Raw genomic sequence first — 22755 nt, 5'->3', positions numbered from 1 at the left:
ATGAAATATAGCACATGTATTTATTTTAATTGTTTACAGTTCTCATCTAATTAATCTGCATGGCAGCCTGTTCTGTAACCAAGTATATTGTTTCCCTGTTGTGCAGATGCAAATATAGTGGGAATAAAAGGGAATGATGTGCCAGAAGCTGGAGCAACTACAAACCATCCTGAAGAGTTTTCCCAGTTCGGTTGGAATGTAATGCAAAATTTCTGCAGTGCCAGCTGGTGAAAATCAAGGTCTTTATACTGCCTAGAAATTAGAGGTGCATTGAGTATTCTCCTTCAAGTCTCATACATGAAATGAATAAATGATGACTAAATTGTCTGTGTGAATTCCAGAGCTAGGAAAATAGGAGATGATATTTTCAGGCATTGGGAAGCACCTTTGGGACATCTCACCAGTTCACAGCACCACCACCAACCCTTCCTCCCCACATCTGTAACCATAAACCAGGAAAAAATAAATCAAAATGGGTAAAGTATAGCAAAGTTATAAGCAAACAAAATGTTATAATGGAAAGTATTAGGCAGCACTAGCTTCCAGGCAGCTGCAGTCACCCTGCTACTCCCCTTGCACCATTTCAGGATGCCTCCAGCATCATCTGTGGCAGAGACAGGCTGGTCCATGTGTACATGCACTGTTTCATGGCCACGCTCCCACTGTATGCCATGCTGTCTACACATGGGTACCATCATCATGCCCCTACTAGAAACATGTTAGCCATCACCGTTTCCATCACCAAGAGCCTGTGCTCACAGACTGCAAAGCTACTCAGCACGTTACAAATGGCTGATCATTCTGAAAATGAGTAGAGAGCACTCAAATAACAGGGACGTGGTCCAAAGTTCAATTAATTTATATTGTAAAAATGTATTGAGTTTCAATTTAGGCCTTTTAAAGCAGCAGGAGCTATGCATCAACTGCCACGCAACCCTCACTGTTAATAATTGGCCAATTTGCTAAACTGCATGGATGAAGCTGTAGTTAATGATAAATGTCTTGTCAGCATGCTACATTTGAAAACCACGAATTAGGAAAACATCTGCTTAAATCCAAAGTATGACTAAGAGAAAATGAATGGGTTTCATATTTAACGTTTAACTTCCACTAGCAACTGCGAGGCACATCTGTCTCCCAAAATCCAAAACGCCGTTTGGATAAGTGCATCATTATGTAATGACAAGACTCCCTGCCAGCACAAGCTGACACCACTGTGCTTCAGAGCTGAGGTGCCCTTTGTTTTCCACTGTGATTTCTATCTCTTACTCTCTGACTTGCACTTACCGCACAGTTTGCTGTAAATTTGATTATGGATGAGAGTCAGGGCCCAAGTACAGCCAAGACAACACGGAAGCTTTCGGAAACCCCATCCCATGAGATCCTGAGGACCCATAAAAGCTAAAGGGGTACAAGGGACTCAGCAAACAGAAGGTCCCATGCTGGCGCACACACACTTATCACTGTTGCTGGATGTGGCGCAACCCTGTGCCTAGGCTATATTGTGCCACCAGCACCTGGAGTGTCCTGGCTTATGATGTGGCATGTGGTAGTTGCCACAGTCCAGCCAATTATTTAGTTTTATAGCTTGTTATAGCTTTTGTAGGCTAAATAGGCTGTAAAACTCCCTTACAAGTTTTATAGAGCAGGCAAATAAGAGCTGCCTGGTGGTCTTAAAATAAAAAGAAAAGCCAGCAGCCAGCATATGATGTTTTCAGGCTCACGAGCTACAGATGACTCCTATTCCCAGCAATCTAATTCCACCGTGCCACAAGCCTACGCAGCAGCATGCATACCCTGACAGCTGCAGTCTTTTCCCAACTGTGACGGCTACCTGCTGGATGTGGGCACAGGATCCCTCTCTCCAGTGAAACCACCTAACTCAATGCAAGCCCTGAAGCTCCCTCAGCTCCTCATATTTTGACCAGCTTTGGAGCACTGTCTCTAAGAACCCCCCAGCACATGAGTAGTGCCCTGCCAGAGAACCCACTGCCTGGGCATGCCAGGGCATTTGCTTCTCCTCAGCTCTGCAGTCACTTCTGGGCTCTGCAGATGGGCATGGGGAAGGCTTGCACAACTGGATGGTGGACACCCAGATTTGAGGATTTCTGTTCTGTTATGAAATACAGGGTCTAAGAGATGCAGGATACCAGTGTGCACAGCTTTGGAATTTTCTTTCCCTCTTCTGTTCTGCAATTATAATATTTATGTATTTGATAACATCATTTTGTAAATAATCCTGCTACAGATTTACTAAGCTATTGGAAACTGCGAACACAAAGTGAAGACAGCACTCAGCTAAGGCATTTAATGGAGGTCATTCACACTCATATACACACACTTCCCACCCCAGCTCATCCTCAGGTTACCAAAAAGCAGCCCCCATATGCTCGTGGGGGGTCTCTGCTGGGAGATGTCTCAAAGCAGCTGAATGAGCCTTTCATGCTCTATTGAGCACCCAGGGAATTAGCCTGCGTCAGCCCAAGTTACCTCTATCCCATGCAAAACATTCCCGATTATAAGGTCAGAGATGTAAAAAGTAAACAGAAGTTGTCCTCTTCGTTTATTTACTTAACATCGGTTGTACAGCTGCAGTCTTTGCACAACTAGGAAAGCCAGAAATGGTCTTTCTTTACTAAAATAATGACAGGCAAGAGCTCTGCCCTACCGTTCCAGGAAGAAATCCATAAACCAGGCAAGTTTTCACACAGCTCTGGGAGATAGGAGTTGAAGATGTGCATCAATTATCGCAATACTCACAGTGAGATTGCAAACATTGGTCAGGCAATATTGCTATAAATCAATTCAGCCCATCTGCTACCCCTGTAATCCTTATTATGCTGCTAGCATCCAAGAACAGCGAGCGACACACGTTGCCAGAGGTAAAGTTTCTAGATGGCTGGATTATTTGAGTAATCCTGTCTACAAGAGTGATGAAAAGGCTGAACAGAAAACATGTCTATCAGAACAGACTGACAACCTGGAGCTTGATTTTCAAATTGCAAAATTAAGAAGTCTGAAATGCTCCCCAACACCTTTCAAAATGAAGAAATGAAATTAAAAGTCTGAAGTACTGAAGTGATGATCTTGGCTGCAACTATTTAGTTAAGAATTATTTTTTCTCAAATACTTGAAATGCTGCACAGAGTATGAATTTGAATACTTTAAAAAAAGACTAACTCATAGCAGTGAAAAGTTCATTTTCTTGCATTTGCCATAATCCTGCACATCTTTTAAGATTTTTCTATTCCCTCCCCTATGACACATTTGCTTTTACATATAATTACATCTACCTGTCAAAACCTTTGAAAGATAATTTTTAGATGTTTTTTGTTCCAAAAGCTGCACTTTCTTTCCGAGCTGTCTATATCATTGTGTTCCTTTCAGAAGTAAAATGGCCAAGGATGTTAAGAGACCAAAGTATCCCAGATGTATGACTCTGCGTTAGGACAGTATTAGATTTGAGACCCTGTTTGCAATAGCATGATGGGTTTTCATCCATTAAAGCCGCTTCTGAATCCATTTTTCTAACAGTTACGAAACTTTAAATTTTTAATTCAGGACACCTGAATGCATCAAAGAGAACCGTTTCCTAATTATCCAAGCACAAAATCAATTATGTTCTGTTATGGAGAAGTGTGAGCATCCCTTCCCTGTAATGTCTCATTTGTTCCAAACACATGGGGCTGCCTTCTCTAAACTCATCCAAAACAATTGCTGCTGTACTAAAAGAGCAAATAAAGCCCCCTTAAAAAAAAACAGTTCAGTTGTTATATAGATGAAAGTAAAAAGATATTAGGGATAAACCTATCCTTCAAATAAAAATGCACCGACAGTAGTTAAAACTGAGGTTATACATTTGTATGTGAGGACAGAATTCGGCCTCTTGAATTCACAGGAACTTCAAAAGCTGTATTTCAAACACTGGCAGAAGTAAAGACAAAGTTCAACAATCTCGGCGACGTATGTTAAATATGAGATTAATTAATTACTACAACAATATTTTATGTTACGCTATTTTGCAGATTCCATTAAGAATACAGGGTTTATGTTCATTTTTCCTTGTTGAATAAATAACCCCACCACTTATGTCAATAAAAACTAGAGCACTGGATAAAAAATGGTCACAGGAGCTTTTTCCTATACTCTAGACTGCATCTGGCTGACACTAAATGACTGTTTACTTTCTCTACAGCTCCACAAGGAGTATTTTCTTTGGGATTTAGTCAAGTTACATCCTTGGTCATAAAAGCTTGGAAAGTCTGCTGAAAGGAGAAACCCCTCCACCTTTATAATTTAAGCTCTGAATTTATCTGCTGCTGAACTTTTATTTTGCTGAGGTTTGGTTAGAAATGATAAAAAAAGAGATCATGTTTCATAGTGAGTTCAGCTAATGACAGGGAGCACTAAAAACCTTAAGCTACTCTAATACTTTTATAAGCTTCAAGTAAGACCCTTCTTATCCCAAATAACAATTTATAAAGCCCTCCATTATACTATTGAGAGAGTAAATTAAAACATTGGCCAATGTATACACGTGCTTTGCCAAGTGAGTTTTGCATAGAGTTGACCACTGCCAAATATATTATCTGGACAATCATCTGACTTAACAGTTAGCTGGAAGATGAAATATAAAACATTATCACAGAGCTGTTACACTCAAAGTTCCCAGACTTGATAGGAGTTAAGTGCTGCCTCTGACTGAGAGTCCTTTTTGCTCCTTTGAAACTTTCAGCTAAAATGTTCTCTGCCTTTGTTTATATGCAGAGCAGTCAAGCAATTTGTAGTGGGAAAGGGACAAGATGAAGGGGCAAACAGCGGCTGTGTCTTGGGTAACAGTTGTGATCACAGAGATAAAATCAGCTCTTAGGAGGATGGTTATACCAGCTCCCAAGGTGGGATCACCAACCTGAACTCAACCACCCTTGACGTATTTATTTAATCTGCTCTTAGGAACCTTCTTTCATGGAGATTTCATGACCTCCAAGGCTCAACTTTCTTTAGTCTTAAAAAAGCTCCTCTCAAGACCTACAGTGGCTCTTTGCTGACAGCATAACCTGTCTTCCCATGTATTCTGAGAAGGGCTTCTCTTACCTTCCTGCAGCTGCTATAAGATCTTCTCTACAACCTTCCAGCTCCCTTCTCTGCACATTTTATGTTACATTTGTTTATAATGCCCAGTATGCTTGCTTTTCTTCATAATAGCACAGCCCGTGGTCCCATTACACCCAGATCCTTTCCTGAAGAGCTACTGCCCAGAGACATTGGTTGGGAGGGATCTCTGGAGCTCAGTTGATCTGACTTCCCACACTGAAAAGGCTAGCTCAGTCCTTTCAACTGTCCAATGGGTTTATCATATCACCCTTTCATATTGTCCTCATTAATATAACACCCAGGTTACACCAGATCTGGTTTGTCAGGATTACTCTGGACTCCAGTGCTGCCTCCAGAGCACTTGTAAATCCTCTCCTCTTGGCACTAGCTGCAGATTTAACGGATGCTTTGTTCATCAATGAGTGTCAAATAGACTAAAGACTGTTCTCAAGAAAGGAACTGTGATGGACCATTCCAATTTCTTTCCAAACCCCAGTAATTAAAAGACATCTCAGATACCTTCCAACTCTGCTTTGTGTGCTCAAGAGACCACACTCTTTACTCCCTGACAGTCAATTTTGCTAAAAATTAAAAAAAACAAGTGTCTTATTTGCAGTTACAAGGATAAAATCGTGGATCATCTCTGATGAGACTGATTTCTTATTACCAAATCCTGCTCTATAGCTCTGGGAGAAGTGTATTTGGATTGTTACTTAAAGTCTACTTTATGTTCTGGTTTCTTTACAGCAACATTTGCTTCCATTTGATTAAGTTGCTTTCAACTGCTGAACCCAAAGCCATAGACAACAGTTCGTATTTACACTGCAACAACAACAAAACCAGGTTATCACCAAAGCCTTCACTGGCCATCACACTTTCTTCCCTGTTATTCAGTATATATTTTACCCTGGAAATAGGTTTCTTATGTTGTGTGGAACTCCAGATTGTATACTGGCCTTATTTCTGCTTTCCTTCATGCAGCACATCTCCATCATTAGGCAAAATTCAACTCCTTTCAAGTAAGGGATGTACTTTAGTAAATGTACCACCTAAACCCAAGGTTATAGGTAACACTTTTCAGACGCTGGGACAGTTATCACTTTGTTTCATGAAATTTAAATGTTGCTTGGTTTTGACAATGTGCCACAGTATGACAGGCATGTGTCTGAGTTTTAGTGTGCACATGGGTACACTGGTCTACATTTTAAATTTCAACAGGCAGCCATACAAATCCCTTTCACTATACCGCGATCACCTATCTGCAACTGCTTCCCAAGGAAATGTCACCCTTTATTTACTAAGAAAATGCATTTTTAAAACTGTATCTTAAATGTATGCTAAAAACTGTTGGAAATAGCTGTAGCACCAGAGCAGTGCCCTCTATAACATGTTGCAAAGACCTAAATTAGCAGAGAAATCGTGTCACAGTTTTAAGGAGCTTTCAGAACACTCTGCGACAGCCTGGCAGTGCCATGCTGCCCGCGCCTGCCTCCCAGCACACTTCCTGCAACAGCTCTCATCATTTAGCCTTCCAATACCCTTTATGGTATGAAGTCCTCAAGCTAGATCATCCCTGCCAACTAGTATCCCAACTGGGATCCTGTAAGAAGAGGTATTGGGGGTCCCCAATAACCTCATCGCCCTGACAGACAATAGTGCCAGGGTGCCATGCGGTCATGCCTCAAGCCCCTTGCAGCAAATAGCACACCCTTGGGGGTTTGCCTAGAGGCTGAGGGGCACAGGAGGCCTTTTGGGAGGGAAAAAGCAGGATAGAAGGCAGTATGGAGAGTACTGTAAATCCATAGGGTGACCAAAGAGGTCCGGACAGGGATTAACATTGGCAGAGACAGGTAACCTTGGCGGGAATGGGGCGAGTGGCTCCAGCAAATGCACCCCTGCTTCAGGAGCTGTGGTTGCCACTCTGTTACAAGGCTCCATGCTGCTCCCAACCTTCCCTCAAAGCCAAAAGAAATCTACAGAGAAATGATCTGGAAAGCTAATCTTTTAAGTAAAAAATGCAGCCTTCAAAAAAAATAGCAAAAGTCAGAAACCCTTCTAAGGCTTTTTACACAAACACGCAAATGCTCAACTGAAAAATAATCCTCAGCATATAGTACTTACTAGAAAAGATATTACAGTTATATCTCACTGCACCTTCTGCTAATGTGTTTTCTGCATGGTGCTGTTAACAACTACAAAAATAATAAGTTTGAGTGTATCAATATCTCACGCTGCCTGGAGGCACAGCCATTTTCAATTGTGCACTGAAAGTAGGAAGCGTAATGCGGCAGGCAGATAATTCCTCATTTGAATAAGCCATTTTTATTTCACAGCCATATAAGACAATATAAAAGCCCTTTTCGAAAGGTAGTATCTTCACTTTGTAGACAGGAAAATGACATATAATTGTGGAAAGGGTAAAGTGCTAAGAAGGGGTTTTATTTCTAAGTAGCTTCCATTTGTGCTCAAAGAAAGGGTTGCCATTTGTGTGGGGGGAAAAAAGAAAAACAGCAAAAATACTAAACTCACCTTTTTTATCTTTTTATTTTCAAATATTTGTCCCAATGATATATTTGCAAAGCTTAATGAAAAAGTGTATTGGTAAATTAAGTTTCTAGGAGACCACGAGTCGGCATTCATAGCAGTAACGGCACAGGCTGCAGCAATTGCACGCAAACCTGAGCTCTCCTGTTTGTACCCTTAGGTCAGCTGAAAAGCAACAGCTTGGGACTAAAAGTCACCCAGGAGCATCGCAATCATTTCATAATCAATCTAGTATCACCACCTCCACTAAAAGCTGTTTAAATGCCATGTGTTACTAACCACCATAGCACAGGAGCTCACAAGGAGAGACGCTGGAACTGCGCCTATCCAAAGCGGCCAACATGATTTACTTTCTCTTTACTGCTAGTATGTAAAAGTAGGCAATTTAAAGGAATATTTTAAGTTAAAAAAGAAAAAAGAAAACAAAGCGTCACTTATTTTTTAAATCAGATTTCTGATTCAAAAACCAGAACCTCTGTGGATTTCTCATGCTATATATTACATAACTGTATACTTAGGCCTATTTTTCAGTTTTCCTTTTAATGTATATTTTAAAAGCACGTAAATTCCTATTGTTTACATACCCACATGCATTACTGGTGTACATAAATTATATATGAATCTTATGAAGCCCAGATCTAATTCAGCTGTTGCTGAAACGTGCTGCAAAGCCTTTCCTGATTTCAGTGTAGCAAGAGCAGTGCTCCTGTATCCCTTTTCGCTTATATTTAATTTAAACATAAAACATCAAAGAAGATTGCTCTCTTTTCATGATCTCTTTGAAATCAGCTTTTAATACTAGGTCATAATATTCATACTGTTACATGGAAGTAAGACATAGAGTATTTTAGCCTAGAAGCTTTCATTATCTATTTTGTAATGAATGTTGCCCATTTTTTTCTTTAATGCACCCCAAATTCTATGCTAAAGAAATTTTAGTGTGAATTTTGAAAGACATATAGGAGGTTTTTATTTTTCTTATGTTAAAGGGCAACAGTTGGTATGAATCAGACCTGAGCATGTTCCTTCTGGCAGAAAACAGCCCATGCCAGAACTGCTGGAACTCTCTGCCTTTGAGAAGTTTAATTTAGTGTCTTGAATAATAAACTGCCATTCAATCAACCTTGTGAAACAAAACATGAAACAGGACGGGGCTTAAATCTTGAACAGGGACCAAAAGAGTTTTCCACAAAGGAAGCAAAATTGGGAGAGGCATTTTAGATTAAATAACATCAATTATTTTGTTCTCCCTTTTTGTCTGCCTTCAGTATTAATTAGGAGTAACTGACAGTTAATACGCTCCAAGCTCTGCACAGTAAAATTGATTAGTATACTAAGATGGAAAATACAAATCAGTTTTTGATGAAAAATATCAGGTTTCAGAGCACTGCATGGGGCAGCTGTGAGGAAGCAAAAAGTGTGAAGATATTAACCCATCCACAACACTCAGCTGGGCATTTGCCCAGTCCTCCTGACCAAACTGTCAAGGCAGACTGCCGGCCACTACTCTTTGGTTAAGCAGTGCATTATTTCCTCTTAATCTTTGGTTGCTGGCTTGTCCGTGTTTACTGTAATGTACACTGCTCAGTAGCCACAATCTGTATATCTAAACAGCTTGTACAATGAAGGAAGAACAGGTTTGAATTCATTCCACTGGCCTGCATAGTAGATGCTACACCTTATGTTACTGATGTATCTTATAATCGCAAAGTACCACTCTGGGGCCCAGAATTCTTTGTGTGAAAAGATGTCTTAAGAGTTATGACCACTATATTTTTTAAATATATAATTATTTTCTTTAAAATTATCTTATTTATTTCCTAAGCTTTACTTCTAAGGAAAAAAAATTAGAAAGCTGTCTTGAAGTATAAAGTCTCACTAAAACCAAAAATACAAACAAAATACCCCCATTAATAATGTTGCTCTGATTCTTTCTAATTTAATTTATTCCAAGGAACTCTATTCAAACTCTAATGACAAAATTTCCAAATTGAACTGCCTTTGAAATATTTTGTTATTTTGACTTATTTCACATTTTCAAATAACTCTCTGCCCACTGGTTATAAATGACATTAATGTAATTCTGCTTTGTATCTACTCACACAGACGATGAGGGTTATTACAGGGTGGTTAACCATGGCAAATCAATAGGATACAATATGACGTGGAATGCCTTTTAAAGTAGAAAAGCCCTGGTATTACAAAAAGCTAAACACTATAAGGAGCTAGAGCACACACCAGATCGTACCGTTGATTTGAGATCCCCGTTAGCGGTTTCCTCCTGCGCTGCACACGCCTGCCTTTTCCCTTCGCTACGGAAAGAGCTGCACCTCAAGATTATGTTCTAAAGATTGCTAAGATATTCTGCTTGGCAGATTAGCACCCGTCCTTGCTGGAGATGGGGCTGACAGGCGTTTTGGCGAGGCGGTGGGTGACATCTTACCTTCTTGCAACGCTTGTATGGCTGCCGGGAGCAGCGAGTTGGTGCGGAGGAAGTGCAGCTAGGAGCCGATGTCAGCGTTGCGCACATACTGCCCGGTAACATCCCGCTGACATTCTACCTGCTCTCTGCACCCTGGCTATTCACAAGCTTCCTTTCACAAAGTCACAACTTCGGGAGTGAAAAAAAACCCTCACTCCAGCCCAGCCCAAATGGAGGACTGGAAGGCAGATCACGTGGCCGCCAGGCGCTGGTCTTGTTGCATTACACACAGCAAGTGTGGATGGCAAACAATATCGGTTGATGTTTATGCCACATGTTCTCAGTCTTTTCACGTATCAGCACCAAAATCCTGTTTCTGCACAGCGTATCGCCATGGGATCCTACCAGAGAGGGTTACGGTCTAATAAGGCAAACTGAAGAATACACATGGCATGCTAAAGAAGACCAAGAGGAACTGACATTTACAAAGCGAACCCTTGCTCTGGAAGGCAACAAGCATTACCCAGTGAAGTTTTAACAATTTCCTAAAATGCACACTCAAATACATCGCGTTTTAGTCCCTGAGAAATTTGTCCATGTTCAAATGATCTGCCTCTTGAGGACAGTTGAGATTTTGAGGCAAAACACTGTTGCTATTTGGGCTAATATTATTGCTCAAGTCAGCTATCTGCCTGCTCAAAAACAGTCAACAGAAATGAGATTCATAATTCAGCGCTAAATCAATGCTCCAAATGTATATGAGCGCTGACCTGTGCCACGGACTCTGCTGGGACTCCCAATGCAAGGGCAAAAGCAACGTGAAAACTCCACATCCTTAGCGTAGTATTTGAGGAGTTAGCAGGTCTCTTCCCATTCCTGATCCGTCTTTGTTAAACCAAAGCTTTTCAATAGCAAGTTTTGCACCTTCCTAAGCCAAAAGTTTGTGTGCTTTACATTTAGATGGCAAAATTATTGATCTTTCTGATATTTCATATTATTCAAAAATGACCACAGACACAAAAAAGCTATTTTCTTGTCCCTGCCTCTAACATATGTAATCCAAATAAGAAATAAATGAGCTGTTCTCCTATATCCAAAGATCAAAATAAGCCAAATATTCCTATTTTTGCCTGTGGTACATTAGCCCCTTCAGCCCATCAGACCACTCTCCTTACGGCTGTTTAGTTGGCCACGCTACTAACCTCCTGGGACACACAAGAGCTTGTTAAACTTTCTCCTTGCAATTAACAGCATTAGTCTGGAAACCTTTTACAGTAGCAGTGGCAATTCTATATGTGACATGATCCTTCTATGGAAGATGCCATTCCCAAAATCACTTTGCAGTAAGGCAAACCACAAGCTAAATCAGCTTGTTAATACACACCTCTTACCTTTAAATAAAAACTTATAATCCTGTAATACTTCACACTCGCTCAGACTGGAGTCCAGAGGGGTCTCCATCCGTGTTTTTCTTTCTTTCTTGCCTTCTTTCTTCCTTCCTGTGCCATGCCAGAGAACTCTCCCCACCTCTCCAAAGGAGAAAACTACTGTTCAAGTTTCTGGCTTTTCTCTAAATGAAAAAGCCTTTAAGAGATGGCAAAAACTGTGACTGAACAGGGAAAGGCGCCTAACAGGTGGTCCAAGTGTGTTCCTTCACACATGCAACTCTCATCAGGAAACAGCGGAAAATTCAGGGGAAGGAGAAGGAATTAGCAAAACCTATGGGGCTTTTCTGCAGCCTGTCACATCATACCCCAGCACAGGCAACCTCACGCTCTCCTCTGCATCTGCACTGCATTAAACAGGATGAAGAAACACAAACCAACTTTCACTTGAGTATGAACTCTCCTCTCCATGTCACCCTCAGGACAATCACATGAATCACATATGGCGAACTCAGCCTGGGAACTGCGCTGGGACCTTTCCGGCCAGGAGCAGAGCTAATCCTCACCGCTGCCCGCATATGGCTTGTGACTGAGCGCCGCAGGTTCCTCCCTGCCTGCAGCTGCTGGCCCAATGGGCAGCACGAGCAGGGCCAACTGGATTGTGTCAGCAGATGGACTTGCATTTTTTCCATCGAGTCGGAACAGGCCAGTAACGAAGGGAAGCAAGGCGAGTAACAGGGGTGATTTGATTTCAGAACTTGCTACCTAGCGTGCAGGCTGCATGCTCGCTGATCTCTTTAGAGAGGGAAAAAGATTCACTCTCCCAGCTCCACGGTTCCCCCTAACTTGCATTTGCATCTGTCATCAGATACTCGTGTTCCCTTCACACCCAGGAAACAACTTGCCCCAAAACGACAGCGTTCCAGGCAATCTGGCAAGTCTCATCCCTGTGGCATGTCCTTGCCTCGTCTGTTTGCTAAGCTAGGATAAAAAAAGAGAAAGAAGAAGAAAAGAAAGAAACCAGCAGCTAGTCCTCCTCCCACCCCCCAAGGAAAGACCTGCCATTCAGAATAGATGGGTTACCATTTGCTATAATGAACCTTTCCAGTCTTTTCTGCTACCTCAATTGAAAGTCATAAATGTAATTAAAAGTAAAAATAAGTCATAAAAATAAAGTAGTAAAAAGTAAAAAAACAAACATCACTTTTGAAAGTGAATCTACCTCAGAGGGAGACGGTGAAGCCTCTCAACTGGTTAAATTTCAGCTGGGAGCCTCCTCATAGTTTTCAGATAGCAATGATGTGCTAGTCTCAATATCCACCTTGTAGGCTCATGCAGGTCTCTCAAATACCTGACTCTCTCTGCTAAGGTAATATGATGCTTCCAGGGGCTGGTGAAACTAGAACAGCTCATTGCAGTCTTTGGAGTATTAGTGGGGGTAAGGACGAAAAATACATTCAGACCACTTGTATGACCAAGAAAAAAACATCCTCAAAGATGAAGTAATGCAGCTGAGAACAAACCTTAACTGAGCAGTTGGCACACGTGGAGAGAAATAACACAGTCGATGGCAATAACATATCTGATGAGCAGCTGTAAGTCCTGTGGTGCAGCTCTTCAGGAAATTTTGCTCTCTAACACTCTACTTGGGGACTGTTTCTGCATGGCTTTCTAATTGACATGTCAGTGTTTTCTTCTCAATTGTCCACCATAATATCTGGACTCCCATATCTCTTACTGCATTTAAAAAACTTTCTCTATGACAGCAAGCACAAACAATTTCAGATCCTGCCCCTATCTCCGGAGTTCCTGGATCATAGTATTACTGTTACAAAACCCATCAGTACGTCATTTGGGAAACATCCTGAAAAGTCAGATGCATCGGTGCAAGCCAAGCAGGGATGTGACGGATCAATTTGAATATTTAAACAGCAGAATTAAAAAGAAAATAAATGTGCAGCCATCTCCAGATATGGGAGCATCCCCACTCAGAGGGGATTACTGAGTAAACAACACATCCTGATGTCCAATGGAATATGAGCCTGAAAATCCCTTGGCATAAGCTATCATCTACAGGGTGGGGGGTGGAAGAAGCTTATCTCCATGTTCCACAAAAAATCAGCTTCATAGCCAAGCCTTTTATAATACCCTAAGAAATAAGACACTGGCAGGCAGACAGAATTGTGGTTGGATCTGCTGTAAGAATTTCTGTAACAATCAAATAAGTTATTTTATAGGAGTTTGTTACATCCATCTCGACTTTTATGATGACGTATGCAGTAAAACAGAGCAGTGTTTTCTTCTCTCAAGAAAGAAGAAGAAGCTGTCTGCACAGCTCATGCAGAAACCTTCACATGTATTTTTCTGCCTTTACTCACAGTCAGCCTCTCCTCCTGAGCTCTCATCCTGCTGTGCAGAGTAATATTCAAACAAATGGTTTTAAAAAATCCAGCTACAACTTTCTGCAGCTGCATTACAGCCTGATTTGTCCAGGACAGGAAACCAGCTTCCTTATTGGGACTGGAATCGGACAGCTTCATCAACAGCTTATGACAGACAGGAAAACCGAACATCTGTCTTACATGTCTGTATCTCAAGTAACAAATTAAAGACCAGAAATACTCCACAGGACAGCTATTCCAAAATGTTTGCATTCCTGGGCATCAACAGTCTTGGAGGACCACCAGCTAAGCCAGTCAAAGTTCGTAAGTACTTTTTAACATGGCATCAAGAAACAGTGACAAACTTTGTCATTGTCTTTTAGGATTATGAGTGCTACTGCTGTTAGACATTAAAACAGGCCCATATCAGCATTTCTAACCTTTGTTTTAGTTGATCAAGTGTCCACAGAGACTAAGGCTACAGAGTTCAGCAGCATCAAATCTAACTGCTGATGTAAACAATCCAGAATAAAGGGCAGTGCTGCTGTCAGGGTCAGGGTCATGCCTACTCCCCAGCATCAGACCAGTTGGGATGAGCTGTAAAACCTGGTTTTGAGAGGGTCAAACCACCCTCTGAGTGTCATGGCATGAGACATCCATGTTACACTTAAGGTCAGTGACCCTTTCCAGTCAAGAAAACCTCTACCAAGCTGAGATGACAAACATGAACCTCCAAATGCCCAGAGGGAAGCACACAGGATTTGCTTGTGTTTATTCCTATCGAGGCTTATTCTGCAGTTGGTTCAACTACAGTGCTAATCAAGTACTTTAACACAAATATATTAGCTCCACAGAAAATACAATTTAGCAGAGAAAATAGTTAGATATTAAATAGGACCAGTTACCCACGTGTGCAATGTGGGCTGAAAGCATTTCACTGTAGAGAAGCACCAGCCTTCTGCACTACTGCTGGCAGGTTCCCATCTACAGCCAGAGAATGGTTACCTGCTTTAATGATGTTATTCCTCTCTTTTGTCCTTTCTGCTGCGTTTTGTATTGTAGTTCACAGTGAATGCAGGGGCTCATTACCACACAGGGAAACAATCTGGACTGGGACAGCAGCTGAAGATGGCGTAACTGTTAAGCACTATTTTATAAAGAGATCTTAAGCTGTTTCCGTAAGTGCCTTGTTTTTGAATTACCTACTTGCATTACCTAAAATCCTCCAGCACAACAGATCAGTCTTGAAGTCTTTCTCTGTCATCACATTTAGTAAGCCTTCAGTTGGGTCTTCTGGGTGTGTTCTGGCCTGTAGTCTCTGCGTCACTAATACCGTCAGATGCCACCTAATTTGTCTATTGAAGTCAAATCCTCCTTCATAATTGGAGTTTGAAGGGGAATAATACACACAATAAGCCCTGCTGCACACTCCAGCATTAGTATATGGATAATTCAAAGAGGGCTACCCAGATGTCACTGATGAAAACTCAGTAACAAATCATTTAGTTGGGGTTTTGTCCCATTTGGCCATAGACCTGGAAAAGGAAGACACGGCCAGCTAGGCTTTTACCACTACAGAATGGTGTTTAGTGCAAGACTTCTTGTCCTGCTCAGTTATTCTCACCTAATGCAACACAGATTTTTGTACAAACTGCAAACCCTGCAGAGCTGCCATCAATTTTCAGCACAGTAAGGGTTTGTTAATTTTCTCCTCTAGCAATGAGTGTGGCTCAAATACGTGGGGCCACTACAACCCAGCTCTTCAATAGCTTTGTCGGGAGTGTGCAGTATGGTACGCAAAAAATGTCTTTCCTTGTCTTATATATCAGTCTTGGGGGGTGTGATGAAGACAGCCAGTCCCAAGTGCCCTGTGCCAAGCTACATGTGAGCATCACATTCTGCTGCCCCTTTGCATGCCTGGATGGATTAGCCGATGTCAACAAGAGAGTTACACCCTTCCCTACATGGACACATGCGGGGCGTAAAACTCCACACACACCACGGGTAGGGACTGGGAGGACAGGACGGACAAAGCACATGCTCAAGGCCCTGGGAAGAAATGCCAGTCAAGTTCTGACTCTTGAAACAGCATCAGAGTTCCTTGAAACAGAGCCAGCACCTTCCCCTGGGGCGGAGCGAACACACTGAGCAGATTCTGCTCTGAGTAGAAGTCTCCGGATAGCAAGGCGCAGGACAGCCCAGCACTTCAGTGCTGCCAGCCTTCTTGGTTCCTCATCACTTGTCCTCTCTGGGGTTTGCACAGCTGGTGCAGTGAGTACAGTGGCACTTGAGCATCTGACAATGATGCTGAGGAGGAAAGGCTCAATGACCTGCCCAGTCTGGAGGATCTCCAGTTTCTCTATGTGGTGTATGCACCACCATGAAAGCAGAAGACAATAGGACATAAACTCAGATTGTGTCCTGTGCTTCCCCTGTCCGTCACACATTACGTTACAGAGATGGCTGCTGAGCACAAGCAGTGACATGCCAATGGCCCTCTTGGCCTCCAAGGAGGGAAGGAGGACAAGCAACACCAAGTCTACAAATGGATCATGCAGCGGAGAGGATAGAAGTGTTTAAAATGAAGTTAAAGGCAGGCTCAAAGCTGCCCTAAGGCAGTAAGCCTAGGGGCGGAGCAGAAAATGAAAATGTCAACAAGAATGCAAGCAGGATGGACAGTTAAATGGGGGTTCTTCCATCTGATACCTACAACTTAAATAAAAAACCATGATACTGAAGTATTTTCAAATAAAGCAGCTGAATGCAAATGTGAAACGCTGCATGAAAATCACAGGAATAAGCCTGAGATTTAAATATCAACACTGACATATAGGATGAGCCATTTTAATAACATCTCCGTTCTGCTGCTCCCCAGGAAAACATGCTGATACGGGCTGGGAAATCTGAGGAGCAGCTCATGTGATGCAGACTTCTGACATTCCCCCAGCCGTGACTAAGCTTAAACAAGTGGCATTATCTGGTGTATTTGAAAGCAAGATGTGAACAACATGATCGTAGGGCTTTTTTTGGTACCACACAAAATGTTCTGGTTTGGATGGGGTTTGTGAAGTGAGGGATATTACAAACAAGTTTAAATTTGCCTGTGGCTTTTATAGTCTTGCCAGCCTGAACTGAGAGTGCTGAGAGTTAATAACATGAACGTAAAGAACAGCAGTTGTGTGAAAATGCCTATAATTGAGCTGACACCAGATACCACAACCAAAATAACTACGATTCCTATTACAGAAAACACAACCTTAGCTAGAAATAGAGCCTGAAGTGGGCAGTCTTAGTCAGTTTTAGAAGTTTTACATCATTACAAATACGCTGATATCTAAAGCGTGCTACTTCCAAACGTAGGATTAAATACTGGGTCTTCACAAATACTCTTCCAGTTGTGAAGCTGAACGTGCAAGTGAGCTTTGTGTTAACTGAAAAGTGAATAAAAGGGAACTGAAAATAAATGTCTGATGAGAAGCCCAGATGCTGATACCCTGATATGTGTGCACAGCTCAGGAACACAGAGCCCAAATAACGCCTAAGCCCCCATGCAAGCCCAGCCTAAAGGCACACAGTGCACTACCCAGGGCTCCTGCATGGCAATTTCTCTTATGGGATTAATTTTGTTCTACATTCATAGGGACTTAAAAAAAAATAATAATCTTGAGATTATTTTTAAGACTTCTACTTTTGAAGAAATCAGAGCAAAAAGGTTTAACCAGCCTGGTTAAAACCACAAGGTCAGGGCTGATCTCTGGGCATCAGAATAATTCCTTTAACAACAAGAAATGGCAGCAGCTGACTTTTTATTGCCCAGTTCTTCAAAAAACTCACCTGTCTCAGTAACAATTGCTGAGGTGGTAACCACCTTCCTAAATCCGAAATAACCCCAGACTGGTTTGGGTTGGAAGGGACCTTAAAAATGACCCCGTTCCAATCCCCTGCCTTGGGCAGGGACACCATCCACTTGACCAGGTTACTCCAAGCCCCATCCGACTTGGCCTTGAACACTGCCAGGGATGGGGCAGCCACATCTTCCCTGGACAACCTGTGCCAGGGCCTCAGCACCCTCACAGAGAAGAACTTCTTCCTTGTATCTAGTCTAAATCCACCCTCTTTCAGTTTAAAGCCATTTCCCCTTTCCCTGTCACTACAGGTAAAAAGCCTTTCTCTAGATTTTTTGTCAGCCCTTTCAGGCACTGGAAGCTCCAATAAGGTCTCCCCAGAGCCTTCTCTTCTCGAGGGTGATCAAGCCCAGCACTCTTAGCTTACAATCAGTATAATCTCACTTTATAATCAGAATTATTATCTCAATTATCTCAGCTAATAATCATAAAGTTAATTATTTTCTCATTAGTGGTTTATTTGGTTTGGGGTTTTTTGTTTGTTTGGAGCTTTTTTTGTGGGGATCATGTCACTGCATTTAGACCATAAAGTCAGAGGAAGCCCTCTCACTTGCTGATTGAACTTATGCACAGAAGAGGCAACTACAAACCTATTGTTATGATTACATCTTTTCATTAGTTATAATTGCTTTTAAAAAGAATTCCTAAACATACATGATGTGAAGTTAAACACAGCCTCTTCAGATACAAAACAATGCATGTTTTCCATCTATTTCTATTTCCATTTCTCATTTCTAATTTTTCCCAGCTAGACTTTCACATTTAGTTCAGAACTGAGATGCTCGCTGGTGGATGCTGCCACCCAATGGCTTTTTAGTCATCAGCAGCATAAAATATATAATAAAATTCAAGTAGATGTAATGTGAACCAGTTCTGCTTCTGCTGTAGGAACAGAAAGTGTCCACGTAGCACACTTCCACTAAAGAGATCCTATGAAAAATGACCCTATAAAATACACTTTAAAAATACTCATTTGATGAAGGTGCAGAGGAAGAAAGTCCTCAGAATTTCAGCTGATTGCTCCTACTATCATCTCCAGCAATAAACACGGGTGAGCAATTCAGCTCGCATGGACATCACGTCCTGCACCCAGTACTCGGGCAGGCCCTTCTGAAGATGTTCTCCCACTGCACAAGAAGCGATAAACACCCGCTTCCTCCTTCCCCTTGCACATGAGTCCCTCATCAGTAACAGGAGCTGCCACTGGGCAGTTTTCTTCCCAGACATTTAAGATCCAACCCAGATTTCCAAAGGGAGAAACTGAGCGCTCAGTTTACACAGCAACAAAATACTTATTCCTAGGCGCTGTGACCGGTGCTGGGTATAGGACAGGGGAAGTTGTGTGGATTGGTAGCACCCCCTGAAAGCCTGGCTACACTTTAGCCCTACCTGACATAAAGCAAATGGCCCTCAGGAGTTTTTAATTCGGGGTGGGGAGAAGGATCCAGTAAGTTACCTTGCGATCTCTGAACAGAGAGATAAAGCAAAAGGGCCTTTAAGAAGAGAAGCAAAAGGAAATAAAAGGCCAAGATTGAGGAGAAACAGAAAACTCTAGCTTCATTCCTGCACTCAAGTCCACAAGAGATTGCTTTGCCCATGGAGAACCTCACAGTGGAGAAAGCACTACAAAGCTTCCTGCAAGGAAGGAACCGAGGGTTTGTCACTGCCAACCTGGTGCATGCTTTGAGCTTGCCTCTGCATAATGGGGGTTTCCTTTCATTTCCCTCTCCAATCCCAAGCAGTCCTAAAAATGCATCCCCATCTTAGGCCTAAAAATGTCTCCCCATCTTAGCAGTCCTGAAAACATCTCCCCAGTGAACAGCCTGACCACATTTGTGAGCACCATTTCCCCTGCAGCCAGGGAGGACCATACTGGAGCTGTATGGCCCTTACCAGACAGAGCTCAGACAAACACCAGCCTCAAACTGCTCCTGACCGACAGCCAAACGCTAACACCCACAACAACATGGGGCAAACCCCACCGAGTTACAGTGAAACTTGCAGGGAGAAGGACTCCAACAAGAAGAACAAGCAATTGTTTTTCTCTGAAAGGCCACAAAAGGCCACATGCAGCAGAAATAAGATTGTGCATTATTGTACATGCAATAAGATCCCCAAAGATCCTATTTTAATGCACAATTCAATTAAGAAGGTACTGACTAACAACCAATTCCTTCTGTCGTTTTGTTGTTAACAAACAAATCTCATCCTGCTTTATTTTCTCACTCTACATATGATTATTATCAAGCATTTTCATGTGCATTTGCTGTGTCAGAAGTAACAATGCAATAATAAAGAGTAAACCAGTTCCCTTCAATATAGCAGCAAATTATTTTCCACACGCAAATTATCAGCAGTAAAAACTTTTTGCTCTCATACGAAGATGTTTGAGCACTTTATTCTGTACTCACAGCAGTTTAAGACATCCACAGGAAAACACTGAGATAACAGGGGGGCTACAACTGGTCTTACTGCCGTGCACGTGTGCAAGGCATCCTTCTCCCCAAACTGGTACTTGAAGGGTGAAAGCGGAACAACCACTAGATGGGGATGTCTGGCTTCAGGATGTGACAAACCCAAGAGGAGCCTCAGTCAGCCTGAGGTAGCTTTTTCAGAGTATTAGAAAAAAGAGGGGGGAAAAGAGGGGGGAAGAGAGGGGGAAAGAGGGGGGAAAGAAAGAGGGGGGGGGAGAAAGAGAGGGGGAAAGAAAGAGAAGGGGAAAGAAAGAGAAGGGGAAAGAAAGGGGGGGGGAGAAAGAGAGGGGGAAAGAAAGAGAAGGGGAAAGAGAGAGGGGGAGAGAAAGAGAGGGGGAAAGAAAGTCCATGCACTTGCCTTCTCTTTGTCTTTCTCTGATTGAGTGAAAGATCAACAAATTGATTGGCATGGTTAAAGGGATAAATAAACAGTATGAGAAAAAAACAACCATAAACAGGTCAATGTGCATATTCCCAAGCTGACCTGATGGCAGTGCACCTCCTCTGTTCCCCTGGCAGGTTGTCACACTTCTGACCATCTCTTTTTTCTGACAAGGTACCTTTTGTGGCTTCGTCTGCTCTTGGTCCTCCTCTTGTCTTGCCAGCCCAAGAGCAGGGTCCTCTTTTCCACCCTGCTAACCTTATGGTCCTCTCCCTCCAGCATTTGGTGGTCAAATTTTGCTGCTTCTCAATCCGTGCCTTTTCCCTTTCAGGTTAGAGCTAAAAGTTCAACATGCATCTCTCCTGTCTCAGTTAGCGGGTCACCCATCCTTTCCTAACGTTTGCATGTCCCATGACAGAGCTCGTGAACATATGTTCCCCCTCTTCAAATGGTTCCACAGGCCCCAGGGTATGAAGGCTGTATTACCAGTCCTCACCTTCAGACTCTTCACAGCACTCACTGGCAACGCTCTTCTCCTTCCCACTTCACCAGCTTTGGGGCCCATTTGCTCACTTGCCCCTCTTCCTCCTTATGAGTGAAATGCCCTCTGTATTGAAATCTAAAGCCCCTTTTCCCTCTATCTTCAAACCTCCTCTTCTAATATTTCCCTTTTCCACAGTGCCTGAAAGCAAGTGGCCAAATAATCCCAGACACGTGGAGCAGTGAGGAACTACTCAAAGGTACTTCAAATATTTCATACATCATTTAAAAATGCTAGTCTGTATCAAGAGAAGGATGTGCGCAAGACTCTTTCTGTGTGCTCACCTTTCGTTTGTTGGTCTTAGCTTGTCATTGCAAGAGAATCTGATTACACCTTCCCATAGATGCAGACAATCCTATGCAGGAACAATACATATCTGAATGTAATGACTTTCTTTGAATGAGCATGTGAGAAGTTCACACCAGCTTTTCATAGCCACAAAAGCTACCTGGGGAGCCCTGTTAGGATACAGACAGATCTGAGGCTATTTCAAGCAAACTGGATCTTCCTTTTTTGCCTCAGCTGAAGACTATTTACTCACATGAAAGCCTTCTAACCAATATTTGTAAGCACTAAAACAGACATCAAATCATTTAAACCTTTCAGTGACTGTTTTTCTTTGTCCCAAGGTAAAAGATTATAAACAAAGCACCACTGTTTATTGCTTTGAAAGTAGCTGGGCATCTCCTTTCAAACACCATTGCATAAGAGTGAAAAGTGATAAAAAAGTAAGGAAAATGGTTGTAAAAAAGTTTCCTTCAACTTAATGTGCCAAATCTTTGATTTATTTCTAAAGCTGCTTTTCAGAGGTGACGCGGGTCAGGTTTTCAAACTTTGAGAAAACAAAAGAGAAACAATTCTTGTTCAATGTGTTTTGTCACGTCTTTCAACTTACTGGAAAGCAAAGATAAATACAGAAGGCACTGCAGGCTGTGTTCTTGAACTACCGCTCGTCTTGGCCAAAGAGAAAATATTTATTGATGTCAGCATTGTAGACACAGCCTCCGCTGGGAAGTTGCTGTAACATATTTGAGATCTGAGAAGATGCTGTTAACGTTCACATGGGAGCCTCAGAGCATTTACAATACAAGATTAGTCCAAAATTTGCACATTAATGTGCCATACCACAGTGATGGAATAAAGATTCTCGATATAATTAAAAATAGACTTACATGAAGACCACATTTTAATCTGCTTTTCAAACACCTATTCAAAATTAACTGCAAGACAAGGTCACTGTACAAACCGATCAAGACCTAGCTGGGGTGTCTTAAAGTGTTCTCCTACCTTGTTTTCAACTACAGGCACTGGCTACAATTGAAAACTTCCACACATAGAATCATAGAATAGTTAGGGTTGGAAAGGACCTTAAGATCATCTGGATCCAACATCTGTACTGACGAAGGTTCAGACAGGATCATTACAGACTCACACACTCTGCAGCATCTGCCTATGAAGGGGCACTTCACCATTTGCAAGGCACAGCATTGTCCCGTGCTCTGGTCCTGCTCAGTGCTCTGTGTAGCCTATTAGGCTGTGGAATTCCCTCCTATCAAGCATGAAGAATATAATTCAGCGCATTATGCTTGAGCATACCAGTATCTGGGTGGGCACTCCGATTTATTAA

The 22755-nt window shown here is 42.2% G+C and overlaps 1 protein-coding gene across 7 annotated transcripts in view; it reads right to left on the bottom strand.

Annotated features, from left to right (window-relative positions):
• RBM20 (RNA binding motif protein 20) overlaps nt 1-22755 on the bottom strand; it is a 115808-nt gene that overhangs the window by 29141 nt on the left and 63912 nt on the right. Inside the window, exon 1 of one of the 7 annotated variants that reach the window (XM_057420968.1) lies at nt 11452-12320. The exons of the other annotated variants lie outside the window; for them this stretch is intronic. The gene's annotated coding sequence lies outside the window, so the exon portion shown is untranslated. Of the gene's footprint in view, nt 1-11451; nt 12321-22755 lie in introns of those variants that run through there. 7 annotated transcript variants of the gene reach the window in all.

The sequence above is a fragment of the Pezoporus wallicus genome, unplaced genomic scaffold (genome assembly GCF_028554395.1).
Source record: "Pezoporus wallicus isolate ANWC-B61680 ecotype Strahan unplaced genomic scaffold, APGP_CSIRO_Pwel_v1 contig_3365, whole genome shotgun sequence".
In the NCBI taxonomy this organism is placed as follows: domain Eukaryota; kingdom Metazoa; phylum Chordata; class Aves; order Psittaciformes; family Psittacidae; genus Pezoporus; species Pezoporus wallicus.
This window is presented reverse-complemented; position numbering and strand designations above follow the sequence as displayed.